The sequence below is a fragment of the Petaurus breviceps genome, unplaced genomic scaffold (assembly GCF_028583685.1).
Source record: "Petaurus breviceps papuanus isolate PSGF00001 unplaced genomic scaffold, PetGlider_PUasm1.0 175, whole genome shotgun sequence".
Taxonomy (NCBI): Eukaryota; Metazoa; Chordata; class Mammalia; order Diprotodontia; family Petauridae; genus Petaurus; species Petaurus breviceps.
This window is the reverse complement of record NW_027185764.1, coordinates 59,725,331-59,745,669: the sequence shown is the minus strand read 5'-3', so window position 1 is coordinate 59,745,669 and position 20,339 is coordinate 59,725,331. Positions and strand designations below refer to the sequence as shown.

General features: G+C 39.0%; 1 protein-coding gene and 1 long non-coding RNA gene across 3 annotated transcripts in view; one reads left to right on the top strand and one right to left on the bottom strand.

Annotated features, from left to right (window-relative positions):
• Nucleotides 1-15,576, bottom strand: part of PRPSAP2 (phosphoribosyl pyrophosphate synthetase associated protein 2) — a 69,565-nt gene extending 53,989 nt beyond the window's left edge. Inside the window, exon 1 of one of the 2 annotated variants that reach the window (XM_069085191.1) lies at nt 15,417-15,576. The gene's annotated coding sequence lies outside the window, so the exon portion shown is untranslated. Of the gene's footprint in view, nt 1-14,685; nt 14,932-15,416 lie in introns of those variants that run through there. The other variant, XM_069085192.1, reaches the window with a different exon arrangement.
• On the top strand, nt 15,572-19,590 carry LOC138158883 (uncharacterized). Its single transcript, XR_011167761.1, has 3 exons — nt 15,572-15,682; nt 17,911-18,011; nt 19,242-19,590. It is a non-coding gene; the product is annotated as an uncharacterized lncRNA (long non-coding RNA).
• Nucleotides 19,591-20,339: the final 749 nt, after the last annotated feature.

Below are 20,339 nucleotides of genomic sequence, written 5' to 3'. Positions count from 1 at the left end.
TAAAAATCAGGGCTGACACAGAATTTAAGTATGTTTCTTGAGAATTCAGGAAAATGGCGATAGTTATGATCTCAGAGAAGGGAAGAATAAAAAAAGTCATGGATGGGGCAGCTAGGTGGTGCAGTGAGTAAAGCGCCAGCCCCGGAGTCAGGAGAACCTGAGTTCGGTTCCGGCCTCAGACACTTAACACCCACACAAAAAAACTAGCCGTGTAACCTTGGGCAAGTTACTTAACCCCAATTGCCCTCCAAAAGGCAAAAAAAAAAAAAAGAAGTCATGGTTAAAAAAGATAAACAGGGAAAATAACATTAAATGTTGACTCCATAGACAAATAATATAAATACACATACCCACACACCCATGCCCACATACCCCTAATGGCATAGAACTGATGAAATAAAATAGGAAAGTTAATCAAATTACAGTGTGAAATGGACAGCAAAACTATGTAATAGTATGGGAATCTCACAGATAGAACTTTCAGATCTATACAATTCTTACTCCCCTCCCAAAAGTATGAAAGGACCTAAACAGAATTTTGGAAAAGTCAGATATGCTAGATCTCTATCTATTACTAAATTAAAAAAGAAAATAATTATACATATTTCTTAGGCATACTGGCAACTTAACAAAAATTGACCATACTCTAAAGTATAAAAACCTCATCAAAATACAGAAAAGTAAAAATATTTAAATAAATCCGTAAGTGAACAAAATGCAATAAAAATTATATTCAAATGCAATAAAAATATACTCTAATAGACAAATTATGGTACATTAATGTAATGAGATATGATTGCACCTTAAGTAATGACAAAAGTGATGTTTTCAGAGAAATCTGGGAAAATGTGAATGAACTGATTCAGAATCAAGTGAGACAAACCAAGAAAACAATTTATATAAGAACAATAGCTTTGAAAGACTTAAGAACTTTGATCTAGATAGCTAAGTGACATAGTAGAGTGCTGGCCTTGGAATCTGGAAATCCTGAGTTCAAATACTGCCTCAGACTTATTAGCTGTGTGACACTGGACAAGTTACGCTCTTAGCCTCAGTTTCCTCTCATTTAAAAAGGGGATAATTGTATTCACTTCACCAGAGTGTTCTGAGGATCAAATGTGATACCTCATAAAAAACACTTTGCAAACCTTAAAGGTACATAATGAGATCTACATTTTTGGAACATGGCAAACTGTGGGTTTGTTTTGCCTGCCTAGGCCTTATCTGTTACAAAAATTGCATTTTTCCTTTTTGTATTGGGGAAGAGGAAATAAAGATAAAGATGATAGCAATAGGGTCACCAACAAAAATAAGAAAAGAGAATCAATGAAACATTTTTTAAAAGATGCAAACAAGGGGCGGCTAGGTGGCACAGTGAGTAAGAGCTCCAGCCCCAGAATCAGGAGGACCCTGGATTGGTTCCGGCCTCAGATACTTAACACCCACACAAAATAACTGGCCGTGTAACCTTGGGAAAGTTACTTAAACCCAACTGCTTATAAAAAAAACAAAAACAAAAAAAAAGAATTCCAGCTAACATGGCTGCCTGAAGTGGAGGTGGACTGTCCAATTCCCACATGCCTAACTCCAATAAAAACCTGAAGTTCACCCAGGCTGAATAATGATTAAGAATTCTAATAAGCAACACCAATAAGGGAATTCTTACTCCCCAAAACTGCACAAGATAAACCTGGAGGCAACTAGAAAGGAGGCCAACAGTAAAGCCAGGACCAGTACAAGCAAACAAGCAGAAGGGATGAGGGTCTAAGCTAAGGTGGTACCTATGTGAGAAGATGGAGAAAATAAATGTTTCTGAGGTAGACACAGTAAGAAAACTAGGCAAAGAACAATATCTCAAACCACATACCAAGATAAGGTCAAAATGGTACATGATTTAGACATAAAGGGGGATATAAGAAGTAAATTAAGGGAAAGGAGAATGGAAAAATTTACCTGTTAGATTTATGGATAAGGGAAGAATTTATAAAGAAACAAAAGGATCACAGAAAGTAAAATGGATAATTTTGATTCTAATAAATTAAACCAGTTTTGCACAAACAAAACTAATGCAGCCAAAATTACAGGAAACTGGAGGGAAATTTTACAGCAAATTTCTCTTATAAATGTCTCATTTCTCAAATACATAGGAAACCAACCCAAACTTACAAAAACAAGGGCCATTTCCCAGTCTATAAATGGTCAAAGGATATGAACTGGTAGTTTTCAGAAGAATAAATCAGAGCTATCAATATTCATGAAAAAAATGCTCTAAATCACTACAGATTAGAGAAATGAAAATTAAAACAATTCTGAGGTACCATCTTACACCTATCAGATTGGCAGATTACAGAACAGGGAAAATGCTGGAGGGGATTTGGAAAATTTGAGACACTATTGCATAGCTGGTAAAGTTGTGAACTGCTCATTCTGGAGAGCAATTTAGAGCTATGCCCCAAAGGCTATAAAAATGGGCATACACTTTGAACCAGAAACAACCACTACTAGGTCTCTATCTCAAAGAGATCTAAAAAAAAAAAAAAGGCCTATATACACAAAAGTATTTATAGCAGCTCTTTTTGTGGGGGCAAAAAAAAAAACTGGAAACTGAGGAGATGCCCATCAACTAGAGAACGACTGAACAAGTTGCAGCAAATAATAGTGATGGAATACTATTGGGGTTTAAAGAAATGACAAAGAGAATAGTTTCAGAAAAATCTAGAAAGACTTATATGAATTGATACAAAATTAAGTGAGCAGAATCAGAACATTGTACACAGTAACAGCAATATTATAATGATGATCAATGGGAGCTAGACATGACAAGGACAGCTAGGCAGCTTAGTGGATAGAGTGCTGGCCCTAGAGTAAGGAAGACTCATCTTCCTAAGTTCAAATCTGGCCTCAGACATTTATTAGTTGTGTGATCTTGCACAAATCACTTAACCCTAATTTGACTCAATTTGCTCACCTGTAAAACAACAACAACTCAACAACAGGCATGTTAGAGTTTGCTGATAAAAATAAAGGCACCAGACATATGCCAAACATATGCAGACTTCTTTTGTGGTACCAAAGTTCTGGAAACAAAATAGCGGGCCATCGTTTGGGGAAGAGCTAAACAAAGCGTGGTAATATGAACATAATCAAATGTTACTTAATTACAAGAAATGAATGTGATGAACAGAGAAGCACAGAAAGGCTTTTATAAACTGATACACAGTGAATCATGCAGAGCCAAGAAAACAACATATACACTGTAATAAGAAGTATCACAAAACAATAAAAAGGAATGTTGCAAAATTAAAGAAGAATAAGCATAGCCTTCCCTCTGCCCCCAAAAAGGGGTATCAGAAGACATATATCCATTCCTTTGCAGAGTCCACTAGTATGAAGTATTCCATATATTGTCTACTTTTTTTTTTCAATATATTGATTAGTTTTGCCAATTTTTCTTCTTCCTCTTTTTCTTTCAGTCTTCTTTAAAAAATATATAGGATAGCTTTCTGGGAAAGGTAGGGGGAGGCAGATGGGAAAATTGAGGCCATAGAAAAACAAGTTATCAATAAAAATGTGTTTAATAAAGCTGAGAATTTTGACCAAATGTCTGACTCAATAAGGTCTGTAACTTGGATATGTTACTTTAAAAAGTAGAGTGTCTATGGCCAGGGGGGGTTATTTTGAAAAGATTTCAAATAAAACTTTTTTTTTAAAGTATTAACTAGCTTAGTGATTGGTAGAGTGAAAAGCTACAAAGCTGTTCTTATCTCTCTGGCTCCTAGGGTTTTGTCTGCCAAAACCAAACTTTAGATATGATCTGACAAGAGTAAAACTATCTCCTTAGACATGGATGATGTACCAGACCGCATCTCTTTAAATTTATGATCAAATCAGTTTTGGCTACCATATCACATTATTGACATATATTGACTCAGAATTCTACTCAAACCCAGATCTTTTTTTTCCAGATGAACTGTCTAGTATTCTCTTCTACTTTTATACTGAATTGTTCCTTTTAATTATTTACATTTAACTATATATACCCTCTTAATTTTACTTTTAAAAATCCAAGAAAGTGTCCATTTGTAACAAAACCCTATTAATGTTGAAAATGTAATTGTGATTCTATGCTAACCCACTATTTTCAGTGCCCTGAAAAAAAGATTATGCAGTACTTTAATTAATAATTATTCAAAACAAAGAACGGATTCTGTTATTAACTTATTGGGGAAAATAAGTTAAAAAAAACAATAATAGATAAGTTAAAAAAATAAGGGAAAATAACTTTTGGGTAGTCAGATAAGATTGTTCTATGATAAAGTAAAAATGTTCTGGAGACATGAAAATTGTCAAAAACCCTGAACTTTCAGGCTTCCATCAGTTTAATGAGCCTAAAATGGTTGGTGTCCAGAAAGTGCTCACATTCTGATTCAGAACTAATCATGTTAAGTGGGAAACAGGAGGAATGTCACAAATAGTATTCAGTACCCTAGATTCCTGCATTCTGCAAGTGTGATGAACACTGGTTACCTTATATATACTGAAATGACAAAAGCTCCTCTAGCAATATTCTGGTTGCTTCTTCCTTCTCTTAATAATGCATTTGTTTTTAATACTGCCTTTGTGCATAACCTTCCCTGCTGCTACTCTAAAATGAACTGATACTTCTGCTAAATTATACTTTATTCTATATTCTAAATTGTCTATTTTTGCCTAGCTGTGGTAGCAAGTCACCAAAAGAACTGCTCTCATTATGATATACTTTTTTTTCATTATGATATACTTTACTGCAAAACCTTATGACAGTATTTTAGGGATCTTAGAAGAAATCATGGATATTATCTAGTTCAACTCTTTTATTTTACAGAAGAGGAATTAAGGCCCCCAGAGAGATGAAGTGACTTACCCAGAGTCACACAGCTCATAAGGTACAGAGCTGAAATTACTACTGAAGTCTTTCAAATTTCCGAGTCCTTGAGGAAAGAAAAAGGTTTTCATTTCTTACTTCCGATACCTACTATAATTCACATACAGGAGGTGCTTTAATAAATTCTAGACAAATTGAACTAAAACCTCAGAGATTAAACTTGCTTTGATGAAAAAGCAAAAAAGAGTTAAATTATTTTACAGTTGCTAAAAGGAACTTACCCTTTCCAAACAGTAAAACTCTCAAAGTAGGCATATCTTATGCTGCCATAGTATCTGGCACATAGGAAACACTCAATATTTATTGAATCAGCACAACGCCTAATTTTCTGCATCACATTTTGAAAGATCCAAGACGCTTTTTTAATATATCCAAAACTTTGGTTTACATTTTTTAAAACTGACTTCTGTCTAAGGGAAAATTTCTAGTAGGTGGGTTAGCATGTAGAATAAAGTCAGAAGATCTCAGTGAGTTTGATGATAAGAGAAAGCATACCCTCATTGGCTAAGACAAGCAGAATTCCATGGAAACAGACGTTCCTAATCCACTAAGGAGTCTCCCTCAAGCAGAGAATTCATTTTCTCTCAAACCTTGATATATAATACCGTGTTTATATTAAAAGTCTGTCCATGATTATGTGACTTCTGCTTCCTTAGAATTAAGAAGGGGAGGCTAGGGGTGGCTAGGTGGTGCAGTGAATAGAGCACTGGCCCTGGAGTCAGGAGGACCCGAGTTCAAATCCAGCCTCAGACACAACACACACGTACAAAAAAAACTAGCCATGTGATCTTGAGCAAGTCACTTAACCACAATTGCCCTACCTTCCCCCTTCCGAAAAAAAAGAAAAAAAGAAGGGGAGGCTATAAGAAGTGATAAATATGATTAAAACAAAGAAGCATGGAAAGACCTATATGAACTAGGACTAAGTGAAGTTAAGGAGAGCCAAGAGAACAATATACATAATAAAAACAATGGAAACGGAAAAAAAAACCTACAATAAAATAAAAAGTAAATATAGCAAAATCAAAGAATAAGTATAACTTGAAAGAAATATAAAATGCTCCCAAACTGCCCCTTTAGAGAGGTGGGAGATTCATAGCATTACATGTTATTAGACACGTGTTTGGATTTTTTCAACATAATGATTAAGTTGTACAGATTTTTCTCTCTTTTTGTCTTTAAAAATATTATCGCTCTCTGAGAAAGGGAAGAAGAAAAGATACTGGGGAAAACTATGATGATGTAAAAAAAAGATATCAATAAAAATTTCTTTTTTAAAAAAAGGGATGACTATCATAAAGAAAAATTGGCACAGAAAAGGCAGGAAGAGTTCTATTTGAAAATATGATAAGAACAATGTATAGCATTAAATAAAGCTATGAGCACTGATGGCAGGAAGTAGGTGTTGCGAACAAGAAACGGGTTTGCACTCAGAAACAAAGGTTAAACAGTTCCACTAGCAACTGAATATACATTCTTAAGAAGAATGTTATTGTTATTTCTAACTGAATTTTGTTCAGCCATAAAGTACTTTTTTTTTTAAGCAATTGGGGTTAAGTAACTTGCTTAAGGTTACAGGGCCAGTTATTTCTGGGTGTGGTGCTAAGTATCAGTGCCCGGATTCAATCCCAGGTCATCCCGACTCTGGGGCTGGTGCTCTTACTCACTGAGCCACCTGGCCACCCCATAAAGTACTTTCAATAGGAGGTATATCAAAGATTTCTCTAAAAGCTGTTGCTCTCAAGCACCACAAAATACTATACCTTTGTTTTGTATATGGTTTGTATCTATGTTTATATTATTTCTCCCAAAAGAAGATAAGCTCTCTGAGGTAAAGGAATTTTTTTTTGTCTTTGTATCTTCAAGGTCTACCATAATACCTGGCATGTAATAAACACTGAATAAAGTCTTGCTGATTTAATGAATAAAAGTACAACTGTACATTTATAAACTGTTCTACTACTTCCTGTATATGAAAAGATCACTAACATAATGCTCATGGAACAAAAATCTTCTGATGAACTCCACCCCTTTACAACAGAATAGAATACCAAATCAATAGGGATTCCTGTGGTATAATGGAAAAAGCACAAAATGGTTAGACGTCAGAAAACACCTGAGTTCCATTTCCAGCTCTTCTACTTATTTATCAGGGTGGTCATATAACTCTCCCTTTCTATAAAATCAGACCAATAGACCATGATCTAGCTTGCAGAGCTGGTATTAAGGATCAAAGGAGGGTAATATATTTAGAAGCACTCTATTTATCATAAGGTGCTACTCAAAAGACCTCTTAACCTTACACTTGGGACTACTGCAATAGCTAGCTTATTGGACTCCTTTATTAAATCTCTACCCGCTCCAGACCAGCTGTCAAACCCAACTCTCCTAAAGCCCACATCTGACTGTCACCCACCAATTTAATCAACTCTAGTGGCCCCCTATTGCCTCCAGGATCAAATATAAAATCCTCTAGTTAGCTTTCAAAGCCCTTCATAACTTGACCACCTTGATCTACCTTTCCAGTCATTTTACACCTTATTCCCTTCCACATATTCTATAATCCAGTGACACTGACCTCTATACTATTCCTCACACCTAACACACCACCTCATTACTCTAGATTTTCACTGGCTACTGCCCCCCATGCCTAGAATTCTCCCCCTCATTATCTCTGCTTCTTAGTTTACTTAGATTCTTTCAAATCTCAGTTAAAATCTTATTTTCTATAAGAAGCCTTTCCCAATCCACCTTAACATTAGTGCACTCCCTCTGTTGATTATCTCCAACATATCCTTTGCAGATATTATTTGCACACAATCATTTGCACGCTGTGAGCTAGACCCATTAGACTATGAGCTCCTTGCAAGGGGACTGTCTTTTGCCCTTCATCACATCCCACAATGCCCAGCACATAGTATGCCCTTAATAAAATCTTATTGATTGCTGGTCCCAACTATAGATGTACCCGAAGACTCTGTACATGTCCTCTTCTCTTCTCTTTTGGTGATCCCATCAGCTTTAATTATGATCTCTATGCAGAACATTTCTCAATCCATTGATACAGGCTCTAGTTTTGCTCCTTAAATACATTCCCTCATTATCAACTGCCACTTGGACATTTTGAACTGTATTTCCCTTAGGTATCTATAACTTAAATTACCTTTCTCTCCACATCTACCCCTTCTGTAAATTTCCCCACTTCTGTCAAGAGCCACAGAGTTTTTTGTAGGTTTTTTTTAGTAATAAGGAAATTTGGAAATGAGGCAGGTTTGGGGGAAAAGATGAGTTCAGTTTCGGATATGTCTATAGCTCTATCCAGCCTGAGATGTCCATTAGGCTGCTGGAGATGGAAGAGTGGAGGTTAGGAGAGGAGTCAGATTGGATAAACAGATTCAAGAATCATCAGCAAACAGATGATAATTGAAACCATGGGAACCGATAAGATCACATAGTGAAATAGTATAGAGAAGAGGATCTAGAACAAAGCCCTTGGGGATGCTCTCTATCCATTTCACCATGCTGCCTCTTGTTTTACTTTCACCTTTAACATTCAAGTTAATACATACTTAAAATAAGCTGCACACAACATATTCACAGTTTCATATGCAGTCCTCTTTTTTTCTGTTCTGTTCTTTACATTAAAAAAAGTTCATATTCATTGAAGGTTGCTAAATTCTTAATTTAAAAAAATACTTCTAGGTTATAATGCTGGGTGACTGTAATCAATCAGCAAGCACTTATTAAGTGCTAACTATATAGATGTGCCATACGTTGTACTAAACAATAGAGATAAAAGCTAAAGTCTCTATGGTCCAAGAATTTAAATTCTAACAGGAAAACATGTACTTTATATAATCATGTCCTTTACATCATTAAAGTTATTTTAGAAATTATTCTCCTGGTTTTGTTTATGTGTACTTATAAGTACATAGAGAATATATAGAAATATATTCTCAATATTCACTCTTGGTAACCTCATCAACTCCCAGAGGTTTAATTATCCTCTCAATGTAGATGACTCACTGATCTATAGACACCTCAAACTCAGTATGTCCAAAACAGAACTTATCTTTTCCCCTAAACCCACTGTCTTCTAAACTTCCTTATTCATTCAAGACTCCCAGGTTTGTAACCACCCCAAAAGTGGAATTTGAACCCAAGTCCTATTGACTCCAGAGCCAGTGCTCTTTTCACTACACCAAGTGAGGGAACAAGCAGTCCAGAACATAAGTGGTAAGGACCAGAGGTTATCAGAATTGAGAGAAATATGAGAGATGCTTTGGATGCAGAGTGGGCAACTGGTAGAATATGGGGGAGAGTGAGTGGAAATAACATTACTCTCCTCCACACTCTATGCTCCAACCAAACTGCTCTAATGTTTCCTAGGCCAATCCCTCAACTTGTACCTTTGATCTCCTTTCTCTTCATTAGATTACCTACCTCCTGCCCCCATCCCCAATTTTCTCTTAAAGTTATAATCTCTCCTTAAATCATATTTATTTGCCCCAGTAGCAAAAAAAAATCTTTTTTTGATCATATCATCCCCCTCAAACTATTGTCTTACCTCTCCTCCTTTCATAAACTACTCAAGAAGCTACTGACTTTATCTCTTTTAGTCAGACTTCTAACCTGACCACTCAAATAAAACTGCCCTTTACAAATCAATAATTGCCGAATTCAATGACCTTTTCTCAATCTTCATCCTTCTTGACTTCTCCATAGTATTTAACATTGTTAATCATCTTCCTCCTAAATATGTTCTCTTCTCTGCATTTTCATGTTAGCACTCTGACTTGGTACTCTTACCTTTCTAGCTTCTTCATTCTTCTCCATTTTCTCTTCTGAATCAACACCTGTATTCCATCACCTAACAGTGGTTGTACCCCAATATTCTGTCCAGGGGTCATTTCTCTTCTCTCTCTACACCTTTTTGGTAATCTAAACAGTTCTTTTCGGTTCATTTATCTCTCTGTAAAAGACTTACCTATACATCACTACACAGACCCTACCCCTGAGATCTAGTTCCACATCAAATTGCCTTTTGAAATCTTCAAAATGAATCGTCCCATAGGCATCTCAAATTCAATATGCAACACATCCAAAACAGAACTCAGATGCCCCCAAACTACATGTCTACTTCTGTAGTAGAAATTCTTGGTTATGGCTTAGACCTAGAAGGTCAAGTCATTTAATCCTATCCTCTCATTTTACAAATGAAGAAACTTGAGACCCAAAGAGGTTAAGTTACTCACTCAAGGCCACACAGAATAGTAAGGGTCAGAGCTGAAATGTGAACCCCAGGCACTCAGATACCAAATTTTTTTCACTGTGTTGCTTCCCACACATGCACAAATAGCTCAGAGCCTCATCATCCCCAAGTTGGACCACTCCAATAGCTTCCTGACTGGTTTCCCTACATTGTCTCTTGCCTCTAATTCATCTTCCACACAGAGTTGCCAGTAAAATCCCTAAAGCATAAGTCTCACCATATCACTCTCTCTGCTCAGAAAGTTTCAGTGGTTCCCTTACTACTTTTAGAATACAAACTCCTCTGCTAAGCAATTAAAGACTTCATACTCCTGCTCTAGTCTACCATTCCAAGATTGTTATATATTACACTCTTTCGCTGTATGTTCCAGTCAAACTAGCCTACCTACCTCATATACAATATTCTATCTGCCATTCCTAGACTACACTCTCCACACTTCAGCTCCATCTTTGTAACAGCAAGCACCCTAGCATACCCAGAATGGTTGCTAGCACAGGTTCCTTGACCTGCTTTTCTAAAGGAAAGAAACTCAAAAGGGGTTAACAATCTTACTTTAATCAAACACACACACACACACACACACACCCATATCTCATTCACTTAGTTCAGGGGGAAAAGTCAGCACCCTGAACTTCAGAAAATAAAAACAGAAATTAGAGGCATGGGGAGGCTAGGTGGCACAGTGAATAGAGCACTGGCCCTGGAGTCAGGAGGACCCGAGTTCAAATCTGACCTCAGACACTTAACTCTTACTAGCTATGTGACCTCAGGCAAGTCACTTAACCCCAACCGCCTCTCCAAAAAAAAAAAAAAGCAAAGAAAGAAATTACAAGCAGACAAAAAAAAATACAGAGAAAATAACACAATTCAACAGACCAACATATATGGCTTCTAGCTGTTTGACCATATAAACATACATACATACACAGAGAAGCACCAACACCTGGAACACCTGGGTTTTCAAAGCCAGGGGGCTCAATGGCTGCCCAGAGTCTCATCTGGCCAAATCACACAACTCTTCCCATAAGCAAGCCCCAGAGCAAAACCTCACCTCAGAGTATGTATACCCTTCTTCAGGGTCAGAGGACATAACAACCTTTGTGAACCACTGCCTAATTACAAAGTAACAAAAGGTGGGCCTTCCTGAAAAACAAGCCTGTCCTAAGCAAGCTTCTCTGATTGGGCTCCAAGTGAGACCCATTAAGGGGCAGGGAAGATCTTCAAATTTCCTTACCATTACAACCTTTTCAGATCCCTAGCTCACAATGTACTCATACACTGTTGGTGGAGCTGTGAATTGGCCCAACCATTCTGGAAAGTAATTATGAAATAAATTTTTTTAAATGTCATTAAAATGATCATATTCTCTGACCCAGGGATCCCAATGTTAGGCATATATTCAAAGATCAATGACAGAAAAGTCTCTCACATATAAAAACAATCAGTTGGATTCTTAATTCTTGGTTCCCAAAGACATTACTTTTTGTGGTAGCAAAGTGCTGGAAACAAAGCATCTGACCATCAATCAGGAAAATACCTAAACAAACTGTGATACAAGGATGTAATGTAATACTACTGGGTCAAAAGAATCAATGTATACTAAGAATTCAGAGAAGCATGGAAAAACACAAACTGAAGCAAAGTGAAGTGGAACCTGGAAAACTTCTATAAAAGACAATAACAATGTAAATAGAATAATAAAAACAAAACTAAGCACTATTTAATGATAATAAGCAAGATTTGTCTTGGAAAAGAGCTGAGAAAATGTTACTCCCTTTCCCATGGATGAGGAGGGCCATAGGGGTGTGAAATATTACATATACTGTCATATACCATCAATATATCAGTTAATTTAGGGGCAGCTAGATGGCACAGTGAGTAAAGCGCCAGCCCGGAGTTGGGAGGACCGGGTTCGGTTCAGGTCTCAGACACATAACACAAACACAAAAATACTAGCCGTGTAATCTTGGGCTAGTTACTTAACCCCAATTGCACTCAAAAAAGGCAAAAAAAAAAACAAAAATAAAAAATATATATATACATATATGTTAGTTAATTTTGCTAAATTGCTTTGTTGTCTTTCTTTTAAAATCTGTTATAAGGCTTGGCTCAGAACCAGGAGATTAATTCGTAAAAGAAGTACAACTCTGTAAAGAAAAACAACTGAAAGACCTAAGAACTAGTGTCAACAAAATGACCAATTACTACTCCAAAGGAAAGATGACAAATCATTTTTGGCAGCGAGGCAATGGATTGGAGAGAGGTTCATTTTCAGACACAGCCAATGTGTACATTTGTTTTGAATGATGGTACTTATGTTATTAATGGGAGGGCTTTTCTTTTCTGGAGGGGGGAGGAATTTGTAGGGGACTGAGAGAGGGAGAAAACATGGAAGAGCCTTAATGAATCATCAAAAAACACAAGCAAAAGAGAAGTTCATTTTAGAAGAGACACCAACAAGCAGAGAAGTATGGGAATTACAATGTTAAAATTGAATTACCCCCCCCAAAAAAAGCTGTACATCGTATAAAAAACAGAATATAGAGAACAAAAGTTCAGTTTTATAATCTTTTTTGTTCTTTGTATATTGCAATGCTCATCTTTATGTTTATTAACTTCATAATAAAAATAAAAATTTAATTTAAAAGAAATGTGACTCATGGAAGAAGGGTCATATTCTGAAATGCATGTGATATAAAAAAAAAAACAAAAGGCATCAATAAAAAAGAAAAAAATGGGGAAATAATCCCTAGCTCCTCTCAATGCTTAGCTCAAGCGCCAACTTCCAAATGAGGCTTTTTCTAATTTCCAGCTTTTAGTGTCCCTTCAAATTACATTTTTTCTTTGTAAATATTTTGTATTTATTTATATGTGTAATGTTGTTGCCCTGATACAAGGTAAATTCCTTGCAGTAAGAAATGATTTCTTTTTTGTCTGTTATCTCTGAAGCCCGACACAGTGCCTGCCTGTAACACAGTAAACAGGTACTCACTAAATTTTTAAACTACAGTATAAAAACCTAATAAAATCATTTTAAAGTAATTTACGAGTGAAGAATTTCTAGGATAAAAACAAATAGCAAAGCACTGTGGAAAAAACGGTTGGACTTGAACTGGATTTTCATTATAGTTTCAATGTTTACTGTGTGACCATGTAATAAAGTCACACAACTCTTTAAGAAGACATCTGCACTATCCACTTCACAGGATATTGTGAAGAAAATGTTTTGTTAAGCATGTTTGCTAAATATAAGTGATGATTAACATTGTTGTTATTATAAAACTTCTTCCACAAAATCCTATTTCCAATTACTGAGTTCTCAAAAGCTTTGTCACTGAAGAACAGCCTATGGTAGTTTTTACCTTGGAAAGGCTTCAAATATGCTCCAGGTAACAGATTATGAATGCTGTCTATGTACCTGCCTAGCTAAGTACAGAGTAGCTCATTTCCAGCAAACTGGCTATTTGCTGAATTCTTTGGTCATAACAACTATTATCATGAATTCCATCCAAATGATGCAAGGGAACAGTGTTAAGAGGAAAATAAAAACATCTTTCTCCAAGTAAACATAAAATGCCACTACTGGTAAGGCCTGAGAATTAAAAGTAGAACTGGTTTTGTTTGTTTTCAGTCCTTGCCTCCCCTAGTTGATTAACTAATTGAAAGAAGTCTCTTATTCAGTTCAACTGATAATGTTTCTCAGCACTAGTGGAGAGGTCAGGGCTAAACTTAAAAAAAAAAAATTACAGCACATGTCAATAGCAAATGAAGATAGTCTGGTTCATATATCAACATCTTATCATTTTCGCCATGCTTCACACTTCATGGACAGTTCCCCTGAGAAGTTTTTACTCAAGGAGCCCACAAGACAGAAATTTTAAGTAGGTCACTAATACTCTGAATGACCCTGAAGACTCCTAGAAATAAGTATTGTTCAGTCATGGCCGATCCTATCTGGGGCATTCTTGCAAAGATACTGGGAATGGTTTGCCATTTCTTTCTCCAGCTCATTTTACAGCTGAGGAAACCGAGGCAAACAGGGTTAAGTGACTAGGCCACAGCCACACAACTAGTAAGTGTCTAAGGGCAGATTTGAACTCAGGAAGGAGTCTTCCAAACCCCAGAACATTTCATCCACTGCACCACCTAGATGCCCTGTCTAGAAAGATACTGAGGTCCAAATGCAAACCTAAAAACAAGACTGGAGGGAAGCAAGAAGGGTGAAATGGTCAATCAGGGCTCAGGGAGCATCTCTCAAGACTTCATATTGTGAAAGTATTACTTATAAACTGGGGTCCTGTGAATTATTTTAAAAATATTTTTATAACTATTTCAATATAACTGGTTTCAAAGCAGCCAAGTCCATAGAGCACTGCACTTGAAGACAGGAAGACCAGGTTTCAAATTTGGCCTTACTAGCTGTGTGACTCTAGGTAAGTCAAATGAGCCTCCTCATCTGTAAAAATAAGGATTTAATAACAGGACCTACCTCCCAGGGTGGCTGTGAGGTTCAATTGAGATAACTTGTATCAAGTGTTTTGCAAACCTTAAAGGGCCTTTGTGATACTTTTGTAATACTATTTTATTATATGCATTTAAAATCATTATTTGGAGAGGGGGGATCTATAATCTTCAAGAAACTGCCAAAGCGGTAAATGACATTAAAAAATCCCAGAACTGGAACCTTCTAATCAATCAGTCAACAAATATATATCAAGAGCCAGCCGCCTGTGAGAGAGCAGGGCCTGGGGATACAAAACAGAAAAGTGAGTCAAGTCCCCAGCTCTCCTGGAGTTTACCTTCTGAGGAAATCGGCCCCAGTTCCAAGCGGAAGGTTTATCTATGCTCCCTAGAACGTGGGGGGTAGAGGGTGTGCCCAGGAGCAAGGACCCCCGCCCCCGGCTCCCGCGCCCCCGCCCCCAGGAAAGCGCTGCCGGAGTCATACAAACACTAGCTATTATATCTAGGATCCCCCGCCGTGGGGACCCCTACCCACGTTCTCTGGGAAATGGGCGGACCACGCCTCTTCTCTCCTTCCCTAGTAAATGCACACGCCCTCCATCGTGGCTGCTCAGCGAGGACACCGCTCCCTTCCTCTTCTTAGTCCCCATGCCCCAGGATCGGAGAGCCCGGCGCTGCCTCGGCCCGGCCCGGCCCCTCCCGGGGAGATGGGGAGGGAGCGCCCTAGCCCCGCACCTGTCCCGGTCCCCGGCCAGTCACCTGCGCGCCCAGCCGCTCCTCCCCGCAGAGCCGAGCCTCCCGCCGCGCCCCGAGCCGGCCCCGCCGCCAGCAGCTGCCGCTGCCAGTCGCCACTGGAGCCGCCACCAGCCGAACGAGAAAGCACCAGGGTCCCAGTTGGCGACTCTCGCAGCAAAATGGCGGCTCCGTGTGCGTGAGCGACGCCGGCTCAGCTCCGGGAGACCCGGGGGCGGGGCTGGGGCGCGAGGGGACCCCGCCCCCAGCGCCCGCGCGAGGCTGACCCGGAGGCAGGCCGGGAATGGGGGGGGGGGGAGGGGGCGGGCGGGGGCCGGGGGGGGGGGGCGGGGGGGGGGGGGGGGAAGAGGAGGGGTTCGGAGGAGGATGGGGGAAGGAAGGAACCTGGAAGAGCAAATGGGAGGGGAGGGAGAGAGAGTAGCAGGGGGAGGGAGGAAGAGGGAGTGGGAGGGCACGAGGATGGAGAAGGAAGAAGGCCCATGAGGGGCAAGGGGGAAGCGAAGACTTCCAGAACTGAATGGGTGGTGGGCCTGCGAGAGCCGACACAAGGAAGTCCAGGGGACTGGAGGGAGATAGGAAGTTTAATAGAAAAAGCAAAAAGGGAGGAATGAGGAGCAGGGATGCTGAGAGCTGAGGTAGGAGAAGTAGTTTAGGGAAGATGGGGTTTAGCCCCAACACGGGCATGGCTTGAATAATACCTGACTTTAGTACCGAATGTAAAGTACTGCCTTGTACTGCTGGTCTAGAGAAAGAGCCCGGGAGAAGTACAAACTGATTAAAGCCACAGATCAAAGAGAACAAGGTACAATAGTACCGGGCTGTCCAGGTCCAAAGAACCCCACCGGGATCATGGATAAATTTCAGATGTCTGTGAACTTGGATAAGAGGGAAAAATTACCTATTTTCACTAACCTCGCCATAAAATTTAGCATTTCCTTCTACAATGATTTTTTTTTAATTCTGAGAGGGGATCCATAAGCTTTACTAGACTACCAAAGGGGTCCATGACCCACAGAAAGGTTAAGAAGCCCAATTTTTCCTCCCTAGAGTTCTGTTGGCTTTTTCCCCCACCGAAAAGGTAGAAGTGATTGTATTAAACAAGTCCTACATGGAGCTACAAAGGAAGCAATTGGTCCCGAATATTGCTACAGTCAGCTGGGAAGAGCAGGCAACAAACTGCATTTTGCTTGATTTGGACTTTGGTGATTCATTAGGTCAATAGCATTAAAATGTGGAATGCCTGAGAGAAGTAAAATAGTAGTAAAAGGCCTGTATTAGATGGAAGAGAGAAAGGTTCTGATAAGATAGGAGAGCAGGTATAGTCTTTCAGTGGGTAATAACAACTCCCCAAGGTTCCAGTAGGGACATGACCAAAGCTGTGGTATATCTCTCTGCTTCTGTGGTCAGCACATTCAGGCTTTTTGGACCTCTGCCTCTTCTTTCTGTGTGTCAGCCTGTGCACTTCTTTCTCCATTTAGCTTTCATGGCAGAGTGGAAATCAAGATGATTTTAAGACCAAGAGTCATTGAATCATTCCTCACATTCAACACAATTAAGATAGATAGATAGATAATTTCATTATGCAGCAGCTTTCTCCCCCCAAAAAATTAAGGACATTTGAAAAATAAAGTTAAATAGGGAATGTTTTAAAGCAGTACTAAAAGCAAAAGAGAAAGGGGCAGCCAGGTAGCACAGCGAGTAAGAGCACCGACTCCAGTGTCGGGATGACCTGGGGATCAAATCTGGGCTCAGATACTCAGCACCACACCCAGAAATAACTGGCCGTGTAACCTTGAGCAAGTTACTTAACCCCAATTGCTTTTAAAAAATTTAAAAAAAAAGTAAAAGAGAAAAACAGAAAAGGAACAAAGCTGAAAGTGAACTCTCAAATCTCTAATAGAGCACTTTGGTTAGACCTTCACTTCTGCTCTTTACCTGGAATGCCTTTTTTGGTAAACACGTTATCTTTTCCTCCTCCTTGAAAGTAAGGGTGAGGCTGTTTTATTTTTTTTCCACACTTGACCAGGGTTATCCAACAGTAGCTAATAGTAACAGAGGCAGGAACACAAATAGAATTTTCAGTACCCCAGGCATATTTATCCTGTACTAATAAGGATAACTTCCCTGAGAAGCTGGAAATAGCCAGAGTACTAGGTTTGAAATTCAAGGATGTATATTCAAATCCTGGCTTTGCTGCTTACTGTCTTGGTAACCTTGAGCAAGTACTTTAGCCTCTGGGCCTATTTCTGCCCTTATGAAATGTGGCTGCAGGCAGTTAGATACACCAGTGGTTCTTTCTCAAAGGTATGTCTCAGGTGTAAATTTTAAAAGATGTGTAGCTAAATTTTGTTCTCCATATATCCATTTCAAAAATCATAAATTATAAACTATATACTTTAGCTTCCATCATCAATTCACCTCTTGCCGAGCTTATAATTAATGTTATGAACAGGCTGAGCACAAACAAAACTAACCTCAGTTTGCTACCTGTTTTTCACAGGTTGGTCAGGCAAAAAGTGACCTCCCCTACTGGGAACCCTGGGGAAATAAAGAAAGAGGAAGTGGCAGAAGGGAAGGAGAGTCAAGAATCCCAAGACCCAGGTAATGGTTCTGGAGACCCAACTACTAGTAATCCTTATTTGTTGCCAACTAAAATGTTCAACATGCCTCAATTCCTCACTGCAAAGTACACTGAAGCAAAAAAATATTTGAGAACCATTAGACTAGATGAGAGCAAGTCCCTTTCATCTCTAAACCTCAATCAACCAATTGGTCAACCAATAAAACATTGTGTCTGCTCTACCCCAGGCACTGTGCTAGGTGCCAAGGAGACAAAAGATGGTAAAAGAGTAGGAACCCTATAGCCTAAAGGGGGAGACAACATGCAAACCCATGAAAACAACATGCAAACAAATGAGCTCTATACAGGAGAAATAGTAAATAATTAATAGAGGGAAGGTACTAGAATTAAAAGGGGTTGAGAAAGACTGATCTTGTTAGCTCAGGTCTTGATGTGCAAAATGAGGTGTTTGGAATACAGGGCTTCTGAGGTCTCTTCAAGCTAGACATCTATGATCCTATGAATTAACAGAAGTGATTTCTGAGCCTCTGTTTCTTGGACAGGAGAGGCACTGCAGAAATTCAAGGGAACACATCCTGTTTTTAATTTAAAAAAAAAAAGATAATAGTGTCTGCAACAACAGGCCAGTGAATTTGTCCAGGCAGAATTCTAGATTGGATTATTAAAGAGATGGTTAGTGAATGTCTGAAAAAGGAAACAACCACCAAGAGCTACTCTGGCTGTATCAAAAATAGACTAAACTTATTTAAGTTTTTGACAGGGTTACTAAATTGGTAGATCAGGGGAATGCAATAGATATATTTAACCAACGTTTTTAAAGTATTTTTGTAGAAAAGATGAAGAGATGTGGAGCAGGTGAAAAAAGTATGGTTAAATGGATTCAGAAATGGTTGAATGGCCAGATTAAGATAGGTCACTAATAGTTTGATGTCAACTTCGAATTGTAACTGAGGTTGCACTCCACGGAGTATTTGCCGAGATGGTCCTACAGACCTACCATGGAGGGGACTGAATTGCGTCAGCCAACTCTAGAGAAATGTGCTGACCTCTAACAGACTTGTCACTTTCTAATGATCTAGCAATCCTGGGTGATCCCTTGTTTCCCTCACTCTATGAAAGCTGAAGTGGGGGTAGGCTTTATCAAAGCTGGGATTGGCCACTAAATCAGGAGGATTAGCCCACTCTATGGACCTTAAAAGGGTCAACAAACTTAAAAACTTCATTCTCTGTCTCTTCCTTCAACTCTCTAGATGCCATCATTTAACTCTGGGACTTCCCATGTCACCTGGCTTCTACCCCAGGATCCTGTCAGCTGTTCCCTTGTGTCAACCAGCTCAGGGAACTCAAATAGGCAAGCTTGCAGAAGATCCTGATTAGCACTTCTGCTTTGTGCTTCTTTGCCTGTTCACAAGTGACCAAGCAGCATTCCTAAAATGAACATATGTAGGCTTAGGGACACCCTTATGAATATGTAAATTTGAGAGTTCCTGGGTCTTCAATTAGTGCCAGCTGCACTGCAGGAAGTATTCTCTCTATATTCACTGTAGTGGTTCTTGGAGGAGATGACCATGGATAATAATAAAAGCCCAGATAGCCCTAGCCTGACTTGAGTCTCTTTTACAAGGAACAGCACAAAGGCCAGTTCCATTAGATGGCAGACAACATGGAGGGGAGTAAGAAGTAAGAAGACTGGAAAGGTAGAAAGCACAGATTATAAAGGACTTTAAAAGCCAGAGGGTCGTTCCATTTTCTTTTGTTCTGATCCTGGAAGCAAATAGGTAGTCACTGGAATTTTTGAGTGGAGGGTGGAAGTGACATGGTCAAACCTGTGCTTTAGGAAGATCAGTCTGAGTTGAGTGGAGGATGGGCTGGTATAGGAGCACTTGAAGAAGGGACACCAAACAGTAGGCCATTGAAATAGTTCAGATGTGAGGTGATAAGGGACTGTACTAGGGTGATGACAGTATCAGAGGAGAGCATGGGACATATGAGAAATGTTTCCAGGGTAGTGACAAAGGTAGGACCTGGCAAATAATTTGATATGGGGAGAGAGGTGAGAGAATGAAGAGTGAAGGATGACACTTAGGTTGGAAACCTTGGTGACTGGCAGGATGGTAGACATATTGCTAGAGAAGTTGAATGGTATCAATCTTGACATTATCCTGAAAAATGAAACAGAATAAAGAATGAAGTTGCAGCTAAATGGAAAAACCACTCACAGATACACCTTAGAAAAACGAAGAAAGGCATTTTATTTCATATCTACAGACAAAGAGAAACAGTATTTCAATTGTATTTCATCATGTGTTGTGATGCTAATAAGTATTTGCAAAAAGTCCACCAGGAAA